This window comes from Coptis chinensis, chromosome 4 (assembly GCF_015680905.1).
Source record: "Coptis chinensis isolate HL-2020 chromosome 4, ASM1568090v1, whole genome shotgun sequence".
NCBI classification, from domain to species: Eukaryota; Viridiplantae; Streptophyta; class Magnoliopsida; order Ranunculales; family Ranunculaceae; genus Coptis; species Coptis chinensis.
Window position 1 is genome coordinate 90,129,582 of NC_141459.1, and position 20,148 is coordinate 90,149,729.

General features: G+C 42.5%; 1 pseudogene; it reads right to left on the reverse strand.

Annotated features, from left to right (window-relative positions):
• Positions 1–412: 412 nt before the first annotated feature.
• LOC147505553 (uncharacterized) lies at positions 413–2,478 on the reverse strand (annotated as a pseudogene).
• Between the last annotated feature and the right edge of the window lie 17,670 nt (positions 2,479–20,148).

Here is a 20,148-nt window from a genome sequence, read left to right on the forward strand (position 1 = left end):
AGTATCCAATAAACAGAAACAAGATTTATACATTCTTTCATTAATACCCGCAGAGAATCCCTAAGCGATCCAAGTTGAATAGCCTCGGTATTACAAGTACACCAAGGAATAAATCCAATCTAAATGAAAAAGTAAACACAATATAGGATGGAGACAGGAGAGAAGTATACACTTTCTGTTGACACATAAATTAGCAAAAGAATGGATGAAGAAAGCAACTTACAGATTTCATCATCCTGGTGGGATTGGTTGGAATCTTCACAAGGATATGTTATTATGAATAAGTCCTTGGAGACTGAGCCATCAATCAACATGCATACTAACTCCTTTATTTGTCACTCAACAAGAACTTTTGCTTGAAGAATATATGTACCTTCATCATTCGGTTCATCATCACAAAGCAAATTCAATATCATAGACATAGTTTCTGCAAACAAAGAATTACTATCGTCGAAAAAACCCTATCAATCATTTTTTCATGAAAGTTGAGTGCCATTTGATTATCTTTTTCCTTGAGAAATCCTTGAATCATGATATTGAATGTATAGTGATCTGGAGATACACCCCTCATTTCCATCTCAATGAACAAACTTTGAGCATCATTGAGCATCCCCTCCTTACAAAAGCCATTGATCATTGTGTTAAATGTTATCGTGTTGGGCAGCACCTCTTTTGAAGAAGGGCTGTAAAATAGTTCTTTTGCTTCAAACAAATTTCCTTCCCTGCACGTGTGGTGAATAATACTGTTATAAATCACAACATTGGCTCTTAACCCATTTCTTCCCATCACATGAATCAATTCCATTGCTTCAGAAAGACCACCGTTAGCACCCAAACCTTCTATTAAAGTATTATATGTGACAATATTTGGACTTTGTCCATGAGTTTGCATGTCTTCAAAAATTTCTTTGCGTCCACAACTCTCCCGACCTTACAAAGGCCACCTATAAGGGTGTTATACGTGATAACATTAGGATTCAAGCACTTGCACTTCAAATTCTCATAAAGTTGCATAGCCTCATCTAATCTCTTAGCCTTGCAATAACCATTAATCATTGTATTATAGCTAACAATATTAGGTTCCAGACTAGCATCCACCATTAAATCAAAAACATTTGCAGCCTCTTCCATTCGACCCTGCAAACAACACCCATCCATCAAAGAGTTGTATGTGATATTGTTAGGTGTTATATTTATTTTGATCATCTCCTCTAATAGTTGATGCGCCTCACTAAGCTTCCCTTCTTTGCAATATGAATCAACCAAAATATTGTATGTTGTCACATTTGGCCAGATTCCTCGACTGATCATATCGTGTAACAATTCATTTGCCTTGTTCCAATTACTGGAGATGCATAGGCCACGAATCAAAGAACTATATGTGATGACATTAGGTGTTATACCTCTTTGAAGCATCAATTCTAACACCTGAAGTGCTTCACTGGTCTTACCCTCATTGCCAAGGGCATCGACAAGAATGTTGAAGGTTACTACATTCGGTGAGATGCTCTTTTTGGACATATCATCAAACAAGCTCAAGGCTCTTTTCAGTTGACGAATGCTGCATAGTCCATGAATTAAAGAGCTGTAACTTACAACATTTGGGACAACTCCTCGACCAATCATTTCCTGAAAGAGATTGACAGCGTCATTCACCCGATATTGCTTGCAAAGACAGTCAATGATCATACTGTATATGTGGATGTCTGGCTTCAGCTTTTCCTTTTCCATTGAGCTCATCAATTGAAGGGCAGTATCTGAATTTAATGATTTGCAGAACCAATTGATGATAACCCCATAAATGACTACATCTCGGGCTATTTTGACGAACAATTCCAAAGTTGATGCTGATTTTCCCTCTAGAAACAAACCCTTGAGAAGAGAACTGAAAGTAAAAGCATTCGGTTGAAACCCACGTTTTAAAATATTCCCCAGTACAGAAAACCCGAAATCCACCCCCGACCGATACAAGAGTAGCAATTGATCAAGGTGTTAAGCGACACAATGTCAGGTTGGACTCCAGCGGAAGCCATTGCATTGTACATGGATAAAACAATAGAAAAGTGTTTGGTCTTGACAAGGGCTTCTAACAATTGGTTGAAAGGGTGAATGGAAGGAATCAACTCATTAAAGAAACCCAATGCCTCGTCAAGCTCAAGGGTTCCAGATTTACACCTTTCTCTAACTAATTTCTCTAATAAATGAAGGTGGTCTTGATCGGCAGAAGTGGTTGATGATTGACGTGGGTGATACGTAGTAGGAGTAGTAGTAGTTTTGGAACGAAAGAAGGAAAGAGAATGCAAGATAGGAGAGAGAGGACCAGAAGAAGAAACCCTCCTCCTTAACATCGCCATTTTGAGCTACCGGCTGCAACAGTTGAGTGTCGACCAGAACAAATGAAACCCAACTTAATTTTCACTCTCTTTTTCTCAATAAAAGTGGAAGCCCAAAACCCGAACAAAATTCTCGGAGAGAGAAAATATTCCAGTGACCGAGTAACCTACTCTCAGGGTGAATAATATTTGTTTTTGAAAATTAGAAGGGTCTATTCAGACCCCAGATTGTGTTGGGCATACCCCCGACCCAACTTGGGGTCTATAATTATGTTAGGCACACCATAGAGTCCAATACACCCCCCCACCAACAATAGCCCGAACCAAAGGAAACTGGAGAACCGCTTAGCACTAGTTACCTTCGGCTCCTTCAGCCACCCTTCTTCTCCAACCGACTGGTTTCTCTCTCTCTCCCTCTCAACCACCATTTAAATCGCTTAGAACCTATAAATTTCTATAGTGTTTCAGAACGGAGCCATGAAAGTGAAATTGCTATTCATAACAAAGCCATGGAAATTGGCTGAAAGAAAATTGAACCACTTGATTTGAAGAAAGCAAGTAATGAAATTATCTTTGCAAAATTCTCACTAATTGTAAATGACCGAAATAATCGAAAAATAGAAATGGGCAAACATCTATAGTCTATAGTATTTAACCTGGTTGTGCCCGATGGACAAGGGTGCCCAACACAAACACATGTTTTTTAGGGCATTGACAAACTTGTGATAATTCTTTTTTTTATTTTGAGTCTGCACAACCAAGAGTGTTGGGCAAACCCGATCATGAAAGCCCAATAAAAAAACCAGAAATAACCGGTTACACCTTTTCCAGTTGCGTTCTTTGTGTTACATCCTTCGTCTCCGTCTTGCTTCCATACTCAAATGGTTATAGAAGAGTAAAGTTTCACCCTATCAGGAAGCAAACAAATGATGACGAAATCGACCTCTGTTTTCCAGATACTTGTTGGGAGTGATAGTAACTATATGTTGTACCTTTTTGATGGCTAAATAAATATGGCTCTATATCTATTTTTTCATGCGTGTCCCTTTATCAATTTCTTTGTTCGCCTGAGATAACCTTCCAACTTTGAGAATTGTTCTCCATGACAGTTACTAGAAGTGTTAAGTTGTTTTGCTTTTTTCCAATATGGAAAGGTATGCTTCAACTTGGGTGGTGGATGATATACTGACGTTGTTGCAAAGATTCATCATATGTGAAGGCAATGTAATAGTTTCGATAGACATCTCCGTCAGCTCTCAACATTGCATGAGAGAAAATTGGGAGTGCATGGATACTATAGTGTCACCAACTCCGTTGCCTTTTCTCCTCTTTCTTCCCCTCTAAGTCTTGCCTCTTTTTCTCTCCCCCTCCTTTCTCTCTCCATCACTGTTCCTTTTATACTCCCTCTCTTACATCGCAACCGTCCACCTGTCCTTCTATCCATCTCTCCTCGGCCTTCCACATGTAGGGTTTTCGATGTACCTTTGCACTCCGTGAGACGCTATCATGCTCCCGCTAGTAACCACCGTCTATCTTGCTTCGGGTCCATAAGGATAATTATCTCCTACTCCGCGGTACTCCTTCCATAGTGTGCATCGACTTGCTGTACCTTTCCCACTGGTTATCTCCGCTACAGATGCCCCTTCTCGACACCGCGGCCGTTAATTGGCTCGGGGTCAAAAATACTGCCTTCCACACTTCCGCGGTACTCAGCCGCCTCTTTTCTGACTCACCATCGATCAGCGTGCGCTGCACTATTCACTCATCATGCGCGTCTTTTCACTGCCCTTTCGTATTTCGAGCCCCCATGTGTCACTCATCCGCTGGTCAGCTCGCCGACTCCTCGATTTCTCCCCCTAATGATTTTACCTTTTGCCTCTCTTCTCTTTAAAATCCCGCTCGTTCTTTCTTCTCCATTTACTTCACTCAGTTCCCTCTCCTCTCCCTTTTTTCTCACTCCAGCGTCTTCTTCCCTTTCCTCTCACTCCGATTTTCCTTGCCCCTCCGGTGGTTGCTCCGGCCCCTCCTCCCCATACTTGGCTTCATACTCAGGTTTGTCCTCTCCTCTTTCTTGTTGATATAGATTTTATTTCTGCATTCCTCTCTCTTTTGTTGCAACCTTCGTATCTTACTCTTTTCCAAAACTGTTTCCTTTCCTCTTCTGATGTCGGCTTCCGCCTCCGGGGGCCCCTCATCTTCCCGATCTACGGAGGTGGCCTCCCCACCTCCAGTGATTATGGTAGCGGTCCATTCCACCTTCGGGCAGAGTGTTTCACCCCTTGCCGCCGCCTCCTCGCAGTCGCAGACCTAATCTGACTGCGATTAGGGGTGCCTATGGAATCCCTGATGACATCACCCTAGAGCACGTGTCCTCCATCACTCATTATCCCCACTTGGTACCCCTGAGACCAGGGTCTCTTGTAGTTACGGTTGGTCAGATAGTTGCCGGTCTGCGGCTTCCTCTTACCTTGTTGGGCGTCGAAGTGTGTAATCACTTCAACATCCCTCCCTGTCAAGGTATCGACAACTTCTGGCAGATAATGTACGCCGTGAACTATTACAATAGATCCGGTGACCCCAAATTGACCTACCGCGATATAGTCTCCCACTATTTTCTCAAAACCAATACCAAGGACGTAAGTGTGGGCAACCAATCCTTATGTGTTCGGCCTCAAAAGCAAACTTTTGTACTCCGCGTCACCAGCTCTGACAAACAGTGGCATCACTATCCGTTGTACGTATCTGGGAATTTCCTACCCGCGGATCTACCCTCCGGTCTGACACTTAACCATCTCGCCTTCCTGTCTAGTGGTGAGTTCCCCGACCGTCTTCTTCTGTTCTTGCCTCTAATCCGCGTTATTAATGCTCTTTCTGTTTATACTTCTTTGCAGGTTGGCAATCTAACTCCAAGTTGCATATATACTCAGGAACCATCTGTCCCGTGTTTGCAAGGCTCCGCATCCTAGGTCCGGCCCAAGCTAATCTCTTAAACAACCACCCCACCACCGGCACTCCTCTACTTGCAACTCCCCTACTCCAACACATCGGAGGCCTCTCTGCTCCCTTTTACCATCCACCGCCCCCTAAGGAATGGAGACCCAAGCCTCTCCCCCTCACAAGAAGCGCCCCGTCCACCCTCTCATCGCCGCCTACCCACCCGGGATTCCTCACCGTCCTCCGCTGCCCGGTATCCATTGACCCTTTTCCTCCCTCCGCTTCAGAACCCTTGCCTTCCTTCAGATCTATCTCCACCTGGGAAGACCAATACTCCCCTCCACTCTCTCCCTCCGCAGACATGGACCTCTCAAAGATGAAATTGTTTGATAGTGATGATGATGAAGTGACTGAAGTTTCCCCCTCCGCGGTTGTCGCTCCAGCTGATGGGCCGCCGAGTAAGCGTCAGAGGACCACAGTGTCTGAGGAACCAGCTCCCAATACTCGGATCGCGGAAGACGAAGCCCCTTCTGCCCATGACCGTCGTCCGGGAAAAGAGACTGATCTCCCCACCGGTCCAGACAACTCCCCCGCTGAATTTACCCCGACTTTCAAGGTGCGCCACCGCAAAGTTAACATCGCAGACTCGGCTCTCGAGAATCCCGCGGTGGCCTCCTCCATTTTTTACGGCTCACACCAACTATGTTGAAGGGGGCACCTTTGAAAACCACCGCACCTCCCTGTATACCAATTGGGAGAAGGTAACCATTTCCTAACCCTGCTTCTGTTTTCTCGTTTTCCTTTTCTGACTTAACTGTTCTTTCCGTATCTAGGTGAGTCTTGACATATCATACATGATCCGCGGTCTATTCAGTGCTCGCTCTAAAGTGGACTCCCTGGATAAAGAAGTGAGCGGTCCTGACGGCTTAAGGGCTACTTGCACCCGACTCCAGCAAGAACTTGCCGCCGCTGACCTAGCGAAAATCCAGGCCCAAGATGAACTGAGGACCGCAAAGAACAACCACCAGCTATACATGGATTCAGTTAACGAACGCTTGAGCCAGCAGCGAACCTCTCTCCTTCAGCAGCACCAGGACATCATTTGCGGCCCTTTTGGATCAACATAAGGCGGACATGGCCGCCCTTCATATCCATTTCCGATCATTGGCAAACAAGAGGGTTGCCAAAAAGATTCAAGAGGAGCACGCTCGGCTTCTCAAAGATGGCCGCCTCCTTCCTGTTGAACCGCTGGTCATTACTGAGGACCCCACAGAGATGCGCATTGAGGATGCTTTTTGGCCTGTAGGACCCGTTGAGGTAGGGGAACCTGCTGAAGAGGCTGCGGCAGACATTGTCCCTGATTCCGCTGATACTCCTGCAGAAGACATAGAGGCCGACGATCACACAGATGTCATTCTGGAAATCCCCTTGGATCCCCTCTGAACTTGTCATAGTGAACTCTTTTGACTACGTTTACTTTCAATCTAGATGTGTTTGACTGTTGACTGTCTCTTGTAATTCCAGTTCTGATGTTTTGTGTAACATTCCTATTGATGTATAACTGATATTGTAGGCATCTTCTTTCCCTATGTTATGTTTCAATGATCTGTGGTTTCTTTTTGGCGTATGTTTGTTCTTTCTCTCTCCAACTATTGACTCTACCCACTGCTCTATTTCGTAATCTGATACGCTCTTTCTTTCTTGGCAAGCCCCTTAGATTAACTCATTCTCTTGAGGTCTACCCCGGTTGTCTTTCAGAGGCTGGGGAGCCTATTGGGGCACCGCCTGACACTCACTCCTTTTGTGTGTTTAGATGGTATATGAATGATGTAGATAGATGATGTAGATGTATGATGGTTGTTGAACAAATAGAAGCGTATCAAAACCTAATTATCCCTCAATAAGTAAAGGATGAATAGGGTATCATTCCACTTAAATATGAAGGACAGGACTAGAAAGGGGGTTTGAGGGATTAAAAACTAATATTGTAGAGATTTAGATTCTAATGCTAAACTAAACTATTGGGAATTTATAAGAGAGGGAATTCAAGAGATTAGAATCCACTAATACTTTTATTCTATGACCTTCTGCTTCATGGTTGTTCTTACAAATAGACTACAATTAGGCAATCGAGAAAGTGTCGATGCCCTCTTGGACGAAACATCGTTAACAATTAACTCTACTTAAGGTTGTTCCTATGTTTATGCTATTAATATCTTCTTTCCTTTTATGTAAGCTCGGGCAGCCATTCAATGTATTACCAAGAGCAACATCAAGGAGTACTTCCTAATAGGGCGGCCATTCAATGAATCACCACTTAAGGCAAACACAAAGAATACTTCCCCTAGGCAGCCACTCCCTGAGCTACCCCTTCTAAGGCAACACAAAGAATTCTTCCCTAACTCTAAAGAACTATACTACTAGAAGAAAAGTAAAAAACACTAGCATGATATTAATATTGCAAAACATAAACCCTATTCTATACTTCCATCCCCCGGGTTGTGGGCAATGGAACTAATAACTAAAAACATAAAGAACTAACCTGATTGAAGAACACCATGAACTAGAAGAATCATTAAACCTTAAACATCGGCTTCATCTCCTCCTTGAAGGAGAAGATTAGCCTTCCATAAAGAAGGAAGAACACGAAGAACGAGAAGAAGAAGAAGAGTCAAAGAACATAAGACTAGAAAGACTAATTTATTAAGACTCAAATTAGTTAAAACCGATCTTTTATTATTAATCTCTCTTCTGCCTCAAGTTCTGGAGACAAGATTATAAGTGAATTGGCAATTTACATGAGGCACTTAGGTCCTCTATTTATAGGGGTTACAATGAGCTCTAGAAGCATTCCAAACCGTCATTTGTTTCCTAATACAAATAGACTTCTTTCAGAGTCCAACTTCGTCTCCAAAACTGAGAAGGAATTGGTTACAGTGTCAATTCATGCGTCTGGACGCACTATTCATGCGTTCCAGACTTGATCAATGTGTCTGGACGCTCGATCCATGCGTCCCAGACGCGTAAGCCTATTTTGTCTCTTATGCTATATCCTTTTATCCTCTTTTGCGGGCTTTGGTCCAAGCAACGAATCTTTTGGCCTTGGGCTTCCAAATAGGCTTTAAAATAGGTCCAAGTCGTATCTTTAATAGCTTCAATTCATTGGCCATCTCCATGATTGTCCACGGGCTTCCCATGTGATCCTTAATGCTCTGAATTGCTCCATTTTATCCCTTTTTTCTCTAATATTCTACAAAACTCTCTTTCTCACCTGTAGAATCTTAAAACATAACTTACAAACACTATTAGTCCACTAAAATGGCTAAACAAGAGGCATAATCGAGGGTTAAATTGCACTTTTTGAGCACTTATCACAACTCCCAACTAGCCTTTTGCTAGTCTCTTAACAAATAAGATAAAAATAGATAAGTGATCAAAATCACATCCTAATAACAAAAATAAAATCCTAACTCACTTTCGCAGGCATCATGATTGCATTTACCATATGCAAAAAGGCTTTAAACCTTTAAGTTCCCCAAAAAGGATGAGTTATAGTCTCGTGAGGGTTTTCAGGTGATATACCCACAAAATCAATCAATAGCATGTTCAATAATGATAGTATTTTTCAGAGAGAGAAATTCCTTACCCACTTAGTGCTTACTCCAACAGACGGTATCCATTGTGAACTACATTGCTGCAAAAATTCTCATAAATTATGATGGGAGATAGTAAAAATTGACAAAATTCTCAATCAAGGCTTATGTCTGTACTTAGTCAATCTCTTATACTCTCCTATCCAAGAAACGGAATCCCTAGTTTACCTTTAGACAGATAATCTCGACTTTCAATCCTCACCGGTCATACTCTCAACAAAGAATCTCTCAGAAGATGGTCTACTATTTTACCTCATGTATGTGGGGAAAAGAATAATGCATACGAACATCCCACATACTACCTTGAAAAATAGACTTATGAATAAAAGTAGTCTCATGGAAAGAATGTCAATCACATATGAAGTGTCGGGTCCTTCACTTTAGCATCCTCTCACCTATTCTAGACTTCGTATCATACTGTAGTGATAAGTCATGGGTTGTAACTTGGCTTGGGTATTGGTTTATGAAGGAAAGGTAAAAAGGATTCTAAGGTTGTTTCTGAAAAACACTAAGGGTTTTGCTTCTTTCTTTGGAAGATTTCTTCAAATTCTGTATTGCAGAGAAAATTCTTCCTTTGTCTTAGCTTTTCCATCCATTCTGTTCAACTTTTTTTTTTTTTTTTAATTAAAGCTCAGTGGTATATCCTTGATTAGTACTGGATATTTTTGTTTTCCACTAGCTTCTTTCACTTTGAACAGAATGATGGACTTCATTGTATCTCTCTGATATTTCCTTATAATCTTCCTTTTGTGGTCTTTCTTCCTCTTTGTGCCCCTCGTATTCTCATAAACATATGGGTATGGCTGATAAAGATTTTGGCTATACTCCTTGTCTGGAGTTAGGTGACGGGTAAAGGGTTTTATGAAAGAAAATGGCTTATTGTAAGGCTCAAAAGGGTTTAACATGATGGTCCTACTAGGTGGGATAAAGGCTGAATGGGTTCACTACTTGACTTATCAGTATGATACTTTGTTTCGAATAGACTACAAGACCTAATGGCTATCTCCCCAGTTGATGTCACTTCGTGATTAACCAAATCAACGAATAATGAGACTATATTACAACGACATAAATAACCTAAAGATGTTGAGTCACTAAAACTCGGATTTTTCATAAGAACTCTCCAAAGAATGGGTATAAAGCTCAAGTCTTACGGGCTAAGTCTAAAAATTCTACTTCCAGTTTACTAGGGGTTTAAATCTCTCTTCTAGCAAAAGTACACAAAACTGACCAAACACTATGGTGGTGCCTTGATAAAGAATTCTATCAATAAGAACTATGTCCGAGCATAATAAATAGTCTAAGCGGTAATGAAATCAATAATATCAACTATCTATCAAACTCAACACTAAGCAGTATAGAATATATCTCATACTCATCATTAAAATTCATTTTTCTCATGCTACTGATATAGAAACCAAAAAATTTTTGTTTTTTTTTGAAAACTAATGTTCAAAATTCATTTCTCAAGTACACCCTCCCCCTACTTATGCATGCATTGACCTCAATGTATAAAGAAGTAAATGAAATGGATGAGAAAAAGGTAGGATATTACCATTGATGCCGAATATCAGAATTAGTTCAAGAAACAAATTTTTAGGTCTTTTTACGTCAGATCCCCAAGACATAATGTGAGTCTTTTAAAGTCAGATCCTCAAGACTTTTGAGTCCTTTATAGTCAGATCCTCAAGACTAGTACTCCCACCCACTAGGTTCCACTTTGTAGGAATTCTTCTGATCTCTCTCAGCATGTGATTGACAAAAGCATACCTTGTACCAACAACTTTCTCTTAATGGCTGTAACCCAGGACAAGTTTCAGAATGGCAATTCTTACAGCCACCTAACTTACGCACTCTCCTGTTATGTGCAAATGGACTTTTACCGAACCCTACACAAGCCATAGAAATAATCTTCCTTTGAAGGTCAATAGGGAGTAAATCCCATAAACTAACAGGTGGGGAATACTTAGGTTTCTATCTCAAAACTGATCTTTCGACAACATGCTTACTTCCTGTAGACATTTTCGGTCGATCTACTAGAATTCCTTCCAACAGTATCCTTTCCTTTACCATGAAGTGACACTTTTCCCAGTTCAGAACTAAGTTGGTATTGCAACAACGTTTAAGGACTAAGGAGAGATGATGCAGACAATCCTCAAAAGGACATGTGAATGTCTTCTCTTGGTCCTCATGGTGAATATGGATCTGAAAGTATCCTGAGTAACCATCAAGAAAGCAGTAGTAAGCTTGTCTAGCTAATCTTTCTAATATCTGATCGATGAAAGGCAATGAAAAATGATCTTTCCTCGATGCGCTATTCAACTTCCCCCATGTCGATGCAAACTCTCCATCCAAATTGAATCCTGGTTGGAATCAACTCATTGTTCTCATTCTCGATTACTGTTGGTTCCGGACTTCTTAGGCATAACTTGAACGGGACTAACCCATCGACTATCAGAAATAGGGTAGATAATGTCGGCGTCAAGGAGTTTGACAACCTCTTGCTTAGAAGTCTTGGAATCCTCTTCCAGATGAATCCTATGTTGAACTATCATAGAGTTGATCCCCTTGATATCATCAATTGTCCAACCTATAGCTGACTTGTGTTCCTTTAAAAGTGTTACTAACCTGGATTCCTGCTCCTCAGTCAAATCTGATGCAATGACTACTGGGTAGGTTCCCGAATCTCCCAAGAAAACATATTTGAGTGTAAACGGCAAAGGCTTCAATTCTAGCTTAGGCGGCTCCTTCTTAAGCTCTTTAGGTGGTCCATCAGGCATAGGCGATTCAAACTTTTCTTTGAACTTGCTGTCATCCATGACAGGTAATGAATCCAAAATCGTATTGATTGCCTCAACACTAAGTTCCTCACATTCTAAGTCTGTCAGAGCTTTCAATAACTCGTCAGCAGGATATGAATGAGTCAGATAATCTTGTGCTAACGCTTCAATCACGCATACCTCGTTCACAGCACACACCTCCTGTGGTTGCTGTAACATATGGAAAACATTGGTCTCAACTTTCATATTACCAAAGGATAACGTCATATTACCGTTTCGACAGTTGATGAGTGCATTTGCAGTGGCCAAGAATGGTCTGCCTATAATGATTGGTATCTGCCTACCAGATGTAGGTTCTGTGTCGAGTACTATGAAATCAACCGGATAATAGAAATCTTCGATCTTGACTATGACGTCTTCAATTAGTCCTCTAGGTATCTTCACTGATCTATCTACCAACTGTAAAGTAACATCAGTTGGTTTTAGATCCTTCAAGCCCAACTTCTCGTAGACGAAATATGGTAGAAGATTCACACTAGCACCCAAATCTATTAAAGCTTGTTCCTCCAAAGAATCTCTAATTCTACATGTAATAGTTGGACTTCCAGGATCTTTCAGTTTCACAACCGATAGATTTTGTAGGTACGATGAACATCGTTGAGCGATAAAAGCTTCTTTCGGAATGTTGGTCTTCTTCTTCACTAGATCTTTCAGGAACTTGGCATACGAGGGAACTTGCTTGATGGCAGTCAGAAATGGGATATTAATCTGTAAATTCTGAAATACATCGCAAATCTCCTTGTACTGGTCATTTTTTCTGGTATTCACTAGTTTCGAAGGAAACGGTGCTGGCGGATTATTCAATATCGGTTCTCTTCTTTCGGCTTTGGTTGGCTTGGTAACAAATAGTGGAGTGACAGGTGGAGTCACTCATGATGGCTTCTTCTTACTTACTTTCACAGTAGTTTCTTCAGCTTCTCTCTCAACAGTTACTTCAATGGGTGGCACAACACTAGATATATCCGGAATGTTAGAATCAAGTGGGATGGTGGGGACATAAGTTACCTTAGGCTCCACGTAATCTTTTCCTAGTTCATAGACAATCTTGTTATCAACTTTCTTGCCCGACCTCGTGAGTGGTGACAATTAACTTGTTCATGAGTAATCTCCGGGTTATCTACCGGGACACCTCTTCCTTTCGGTTTGGCTCTACCGGCTTGGTAATGTTCCTTTCGATCTTTCCGTCAAAGTGGCAGCAATTTTCCCTATCGGCCTTGAATGACACTAAAGTTATTCTCCAACTTCGGGTTCTTTTGATTTGTATGTTTCATTTCATTGACAATGGTGGTGATAGCATCTTCCGGATGTGGGGTAATCGCCTTGCTCGACCGAGGCGTAGGGGCAATATATCCACTCATAAGATCCGGTACTAAATCTTTGTTTGTGTTGGCTTGGTATTGCCGGGTTCCGTATGACCGTTGATTTCTCGTATGGTTCTTTGGCGGTTTTGAAACCGATCATGGTTATTCTAAACCGTTTGGTGATTCTCGAATCCCGGAGGAAAATTCCTCGATTTGTATTTTGTGGCTTCCAATAATTACGTCCCCTGATTGAACCGGGTTATTTCTTCCTAAATAGTTGATACTACATGCCTCTGCATTAGTATCTAGATAATCTGAACACTCTTCAGTGGTGTGGCCTTCATCAGAACATAGCTCACAAATTGCATAACAAGGCTTGGATGGCTAAGGTTTAGCTTGGAAATTGTTTGCTTTTGGAGGATTCATGGAGAACTGATCAAACTTCTTGTTCAGATTTTCAAGTCCTGTTGATAGGTTTGCCATAATTGATAGCATCGCTTGATTTGGGTCTTCTTGAATTTGGTTGCCAAATTGCTTTGGCACCCCCTCCACTCTAGCTACGTCCTCGTTGCTAGTACTCCATTGTTGAGTGTCTTCAGCTAAATTCTCGAGAAAGTTGTAGGCTTCCTCTCCATCCAATGATGTAAACTTACCTTGATGCATTGACTGTATCATCTTCTTGTTCATAGTAGAAAGTCCTCGAAAGAAAAAATGAGCCAGTGTGCTCTTATCATAACCATGATGTGGAGATGAGACTAGCAGATTATTGAATTTCTCCCAGCTTTGATGATATTCTTTAGTCACCTTCCCTTTGAAATTGCTGATAGCTTGCTGCATGGCATCTGTCTTCTATGGTGGGTAGAACTTGTTCATAAACTTTGTTCTCAACTTCTCCCAGTTGTTGATTAAATTGATCGGCTGTGCAGTTAACCATTCGGATGCTTTACCTTCGAGTGAGAGTGGGAAAAGAATTAACTTGATACTCTCATCCCTGATATTCTGGTTCTTGAAAGTTCTGAGGACTGATAGAAATTTGTTCATGTGAACATAAGGCTGAACATTGTCTGAACCATTAAACATTGGAAGCATAGAGATTACTGATGCTCTAAGTTCAAACTGATTAGCTTCTGTCTCTGGAAAAACAATACTATTGGGTGGGTCTCCAATGATTGGCGAATAGAAATCACTCAACTTCTTCCTCTGTTGTGCTTGCATGGGTGGGATAGCTTCAGGATTATTTGGGTTCATAACACCTCCATCATTGCTTGCGGCCATTGTTTCAATCTCGTCTAGTATTCTTGTGAGTCGGTTGTTAAACCTTGGCCACTGTTGTGTTCTTACCGGACGATGATATGGACGACGGGGCATACACTAGAAAATGCTATGCGAAAATGACGAAAATCTATCCTACAATGCTTGAATAATATGCAACTATTCTAAATTATACTAAAATATAAAACTACTTTCCTTCAAGTGGGTTGGGCTTTGCAGCTAGTATCTCGCCCGTTGTCTAAAGCTATCTCTTCTAGGGTTATGGTGAATCGCTTGGATTGCTTAAGTACCACGGCCCACAGACGATAGTCCGTTTGTCAAGATTCAGACAAGAAACACTAGAGTTTGATATTTTGTTGTGTTGGCTTACAACGTCAGTTGTTGAAAAGATCCTAAATGCAATTATACTAAAAAGCAATAAAACTAAACTATGATGCAACTATACTAAGAATGAAATAAAAAGAATGAAGATTCGACTAACCTGGATGGTAGATCTTGTCTTCGAGATGTCCTTCAAGCTTCTCTTTTTATTAAAAGGATGGATGATGCGGCTAAAAATTACCTCAAGATCCAAACTTCTAATCTTGAAAGAAAATGTTAAACATAAACAACTTAACCCGGCAGCGGCGCCATTTGACACTCACTCCTTTTGTGTGTTTAGATGGTATATGAATGATTTAGATAGATAATGTAGATGTATGATGGTCGTTGAACAAATAGAAGTGTATCAAAACCTAATTATCCCTCAATAAGTAAAGGATGAGTAGGGTATCGTTCCACTTTTAAGTGTATGTTTATATGAAGGACGGACTGGAAAGGGGGTTTGAGGGATTAAAAACTAATATTGTAGAGATTTAGATTCTAATGCTAAACTAAACTAAATTAACTAAACTATTGGGAATTTATAAGAGAGGGAATTCAAGAGATTAGAATCCACCAATACTTTTAATCTATGACCTTCTGCTTCATGGTTGTTCTCACAAGTATACTACAATTAGGCAATCAAGCAAGTGTCGATGCCCTCTTGGACGAAACATCATTAACAATTAACTCTACTTAAGGTTGTTCATATGTTTATGCTATTAATATCTTCTTTCCTTTTATGTAAGCTCGGGCAGCCATTCAATGTATTACCAAGAGCAATATCAAGGAGTACTTCCTAATAGGGCGACCATTCAATGAATCACCACTTAAGGCAAACACAAAGAATACTTCCCCTTGGCAGCCACTCCCTGAGCTACCCCTTCTAAGGCAACACAAAGAATACTTCCCTAACTCTAAAGAACTATACTACTAGAAGAAAAGTAAAGAACACTAGCATGATATTAATATTGCAAAACATAAACCTTATTCTATACTTCCATCCTCTGGTGTGGGCAATGGAACTAATAACTAAAAACATAAAGAACTAACCTGATTGAAGAACACCATGAACCAGAAGAATCATTAAACCTTAAGCACTGGCTTCATCTCCTCCCTTGAAGGAGAATATTAGCCTTCCATAAAGAAGGAAGAACACGAAGAACGAGAAGAAGAAGAGTCGAAGAACATAAGACTAGAAAGACTAATTTATTAAGACTCAGCTAGTTAAAACCTATCTTTTATTATTAATCTCTCTCTCTGCCTCAAGTTCTGGAGACAAGATTATAAGTGAATTGACAATTTACATGAGGCACTTAGGTCCTCTATTTATAGGGGTTACAATGAGCTCTAGAAGCATTCCAAACTGTCATTTGTTTCCTAATACAAATAGACTTCTTTCAGAGTCCAACTTTGTCTCCAAAACTGAGAAGGAATTGGCTACAGTGTCGATTTATGCGTCTGGACGCACTATTCATACATCCCAGACTTGATCAATATGTCTGGATGCTCGATCCATGCGTCCCAGACGCGTAAGCCTATTTTGTCTCTTCTACTCTATCCTTTTATCCTCTTTTGCGGGCTTTGGTCCAAGCAACGAATCCTTTGGCCTTGGGCTTCCAAATAGGCTTTAAAATAGGTCCAAGTCGCATCTTTAATAGCTTCAATTCCTTGGCCTTCTCCATGATTGTCCACGGGCTTCCCATGTGATCTTTTAATGCTCCGAATTGCTCCATTTTATCCCTTTTTCTCTAATATTCTACAAAACTCTCTTTCTTACCTGTAGAATCTTAAAACATAACTTACAAACACTATTAGTCCACCAAAATGGCTAAACAAGAGGCATAATCGAGGGTTAAATTGCACTTTTTGAGCACTTATCACCGCCTTGCCCCTAAGTTTGATTTTGACGTGACGTCCGCGAAGGGCTCCTCCCACCGCTATTTCTCTGATGCCGGTGAGCCTGTAGGGGCGTCGCCTTGCCCCTAAGTTTGATTCGGACGTGATGTCCGTGAAGGGCTCCCCCCTTTCTCGAAGTGCGGTGAGTCCGCAGGGGCTGTCACCATGCCCCTTAGTTTGATTCGGACGTGATGTCCGCTGAAGGCTCCTCCCCCCCGTTTCTCTCGAAGTCGGTGAGTGCGTAGGGGCATCACCATGCCCCTAAGTTTGATTCGGACGTAATATCCGCGAAAGGTTTCCCCCCCCCCCCCACTATTTCTCTGAGGCCAGTGAGCATATAGGGGCGCCTTGCCTCCGAATTTGATTCGGACGTGATGTCCGCGAAGGGCTCTTCCCCCCCCGCTGTTTCTCTGAAGTCGGCGAGCCCGCTTGGGCACCGCCTCCCCTCAAGCTGGACTGGTCTTTGTTAGTTTGTCATATTCATTACCCAAAAGTGTCGTTGTATTATATATGTGCAAACAGCGCAAGTCATTTACCCAGGACTGGTAGTACATTCAGACATAAAACTTTTTCAACATTCTTACATTCCACGGCCTGTCTATCAGCTTTCCTTCCATGGTTTGCAGTTTATACGTGCCAGCCCCTCCGACTTCCACCACCATGTAGGGTCCCTCCCAATTAGGCCCCAACTTTCCGTTATTTACTTTCTTAGTGCTGGGAGTCAACCTTCGAAGCATCAAATCACCCATTTGGAATTTCCACGGCTTCAATCGCTTGTTGTACTGTCTTTGTAGGCGTCGGTGATATTCCTCTAGTCTGATGCGCGCATTGTCCCTCCTCTCCTCTGCCAAGTTCAAGTCCCTAGCTAGTATGCCCCAGTTCAAACCCTTCTCCACGACCATGGTGCGGGTAGTGGATGCCACCATCTCTGATGAAATCACACTTCTATGCCTTATGCCAATGAGAACGAGGTCTCCTTGGTTGAAGTCCGCGGTGTGGTGCAATATGCCCAAAGCACCTTGCTCAACTCATCGGTCCATGCCCCCTTTCTATCCTCTAGCTTTCTCTTGAGATTGTTCATTATGGTCTTGTTAGACGATTCAGCCTGTCCATTCCCTTCGGGGTTGTAAGGGGTAGAGAAACCCTGTTTCACATGGTACGCCTGCAAGAATTCTTTCACCTTTGATCCCGTGAACTATGTTTTGTTATCTGCTATGATGGAGTGTGGCAACCCGAACCGGCATATGATGTTCTCCCATAAAACTTAATCACCTGCTCCTCCTTGATCTGCTGCAGTGCCACTGCCTCTATCCATTTGGTAAAGTAATCCGTCGCGGCGAGCATGAACCTTCTTTTCCCATTGACCATAGGCAACGGACCCACTATGTCCATAGCCCACATAGCAAACGGCCACGGACTAGACACATTATGTAATGGCTCCGCCGGAGCAAATATTAACTTGGAGAACTTCTGACATTTGTCACACTTCTTCGCGAACTCTACCGCATCCATTTTCATGTGAGGCCAGAAATATCCTTGTGTGAGCAATCGATGAGCTGTCGTCCTTCCCGCTGAGTGACTTCCACAGTCCCCGGCATGCAACTCTGCCAAAACCTCTTGCTCCCCGGCCGGCCCCAAACATCTCAGCAGCGGTCCGTCGAAATTCTTTCTGTACATCACCCCCTCTATCAAAGTGTATCTCTGAGAAGTCTGCTCCCATCTTCTCTTTTCTTTGGGATCATTGACCTCCCCTCCTGATAGAAAGTGTTTGATGGGATTCATCCACCCCTCCGTATCCTCCGCCGTCTGGTTCCCGTCCCCCTTCTCAATACTTGGTTTCTCTAGCCTCCTCACTCTTATAGTTCTTTCTTCTGACCCGGGTATCGCAGCCGTGATGTACGCCAGGGCGTCTGCATGTCTGTTCTCTCCGTGACCCAGATGTATGAACCTGATCCTTTTAAACTTTGCCGCTCTCTCGTACACTATCTCTAGGTACCTCGCCATTCGGTCACACCTAGCCACGAAACCCCCATTCGCCTGACACACCACCAAATTTGAGTCAGAGTACACCGTCAACTCGCTCACCCCCAGATCTTCTGCCATCCCTAACCTGCTAACACTGCTTCATATTCTGATTCATTGTTGGTTGCCGCGAACCCCAATTTCATAGACAACTCGATCATATCATTATCCGGCCTGACCACCACGATGCCCACTCCACTGCATGTATCAGTGGACGACCCGTCCGCGAACACTCTCCAGCCATTTCTCTTATCCCATGGATCTAGCAAATCTGGCTCGCTTTGGCATTCAGGTTCCATAACCATCTCCTCCCCCCACATAGGGTCCTCTGGGAACTCAGAACTCGGCGGCACGCCTTTTCCGCGATCCTTATTTGGTAATTGCACTTCATAAGCGCCAAAGATTCGGCCCCGTTTCAAAGATCCTTCCGATTTCTCTGCTTTTCGATTTTTAGGGGCAGATTGGTCACTACCACCACCACCGAATCGCCTCAAAGTAAGGTTTTAGCTTCAATGCCGAGAATATCAACGCCAAAGCGTACTTCTCCACCTTATTGTACGTTGTTTTTGCATTCAACAAGGTTTTACTCTGGAAGTACACTGGCTTTTCCACTTTGTCAACCACACGGACGAGGACTGAGCTGATCGCATACTCAGTAACCCCTAAGTACAAGTATAATTTCTCTCCTGGCTCTGGTCGTGACAGCAAGGGTGCCTTGCCCAAATACCCCTTCAGTTCTTAGAAGGCCTCCTCGCACTCGACCGTCCAAATGAAATTCGGCATCTTCCTCAACAGCCTATACAACGGCCTACATTTGTCTGAGGATTTTGAAATGAATCTGTTCAATGTCGCAACTCTTCCAACCAACCGCTGCACTTACTTGACATTCTGGGGTGAAGACATCTCCACCAGTGCTTGTATTTGCTCCGGGTTGGCTTCTATTCCTCGATGTGTCACTATGTACCCCAAGAATTTCCCGGTGGTCACCCCAAAGGTGCATTTCTCTGGGTTGAGCTTTAGGTTGTGCGTCCGCAGGATGCTAAAAGTCTCCCTCAATCCCTCTATGTGCTCTTCCTCCGACATATTCTTTTCCACCATGTCATCTATGTATATTTCAATTCCTTTCTGAACCTTCCCCTCGAACATTTTTTCCCCTAGCCTCTGAAAAGTGGCCCCGGCGTTCTTCAACCCGAACGACATTCTTGTATAACAATAGGTACCTCCCTCCACTATGAAAGCTGTTTTCTCCTGATCGGGTTCATACATTGCGACCTGATTGTACCCCATGGAAGCGTCCATGAAAGAGAATATCTTGAACCCCGCCATCCTATCCACTAGCTCGTCCACCCGAGGCATAGGATAACTGTCTTTAGGGCACACTGCATTGACATTTGTGAAGTCGACGCACATGCAGACCTTACCATTCTTTTTCGGTACCGCGACAATGTTCGATAACCACTCCGCGAACTCAACTTCCCGTATTATCCCAGCTACCTTCAACCTTGTAACCTCCTCGCGAATTCCTTCTGCATAC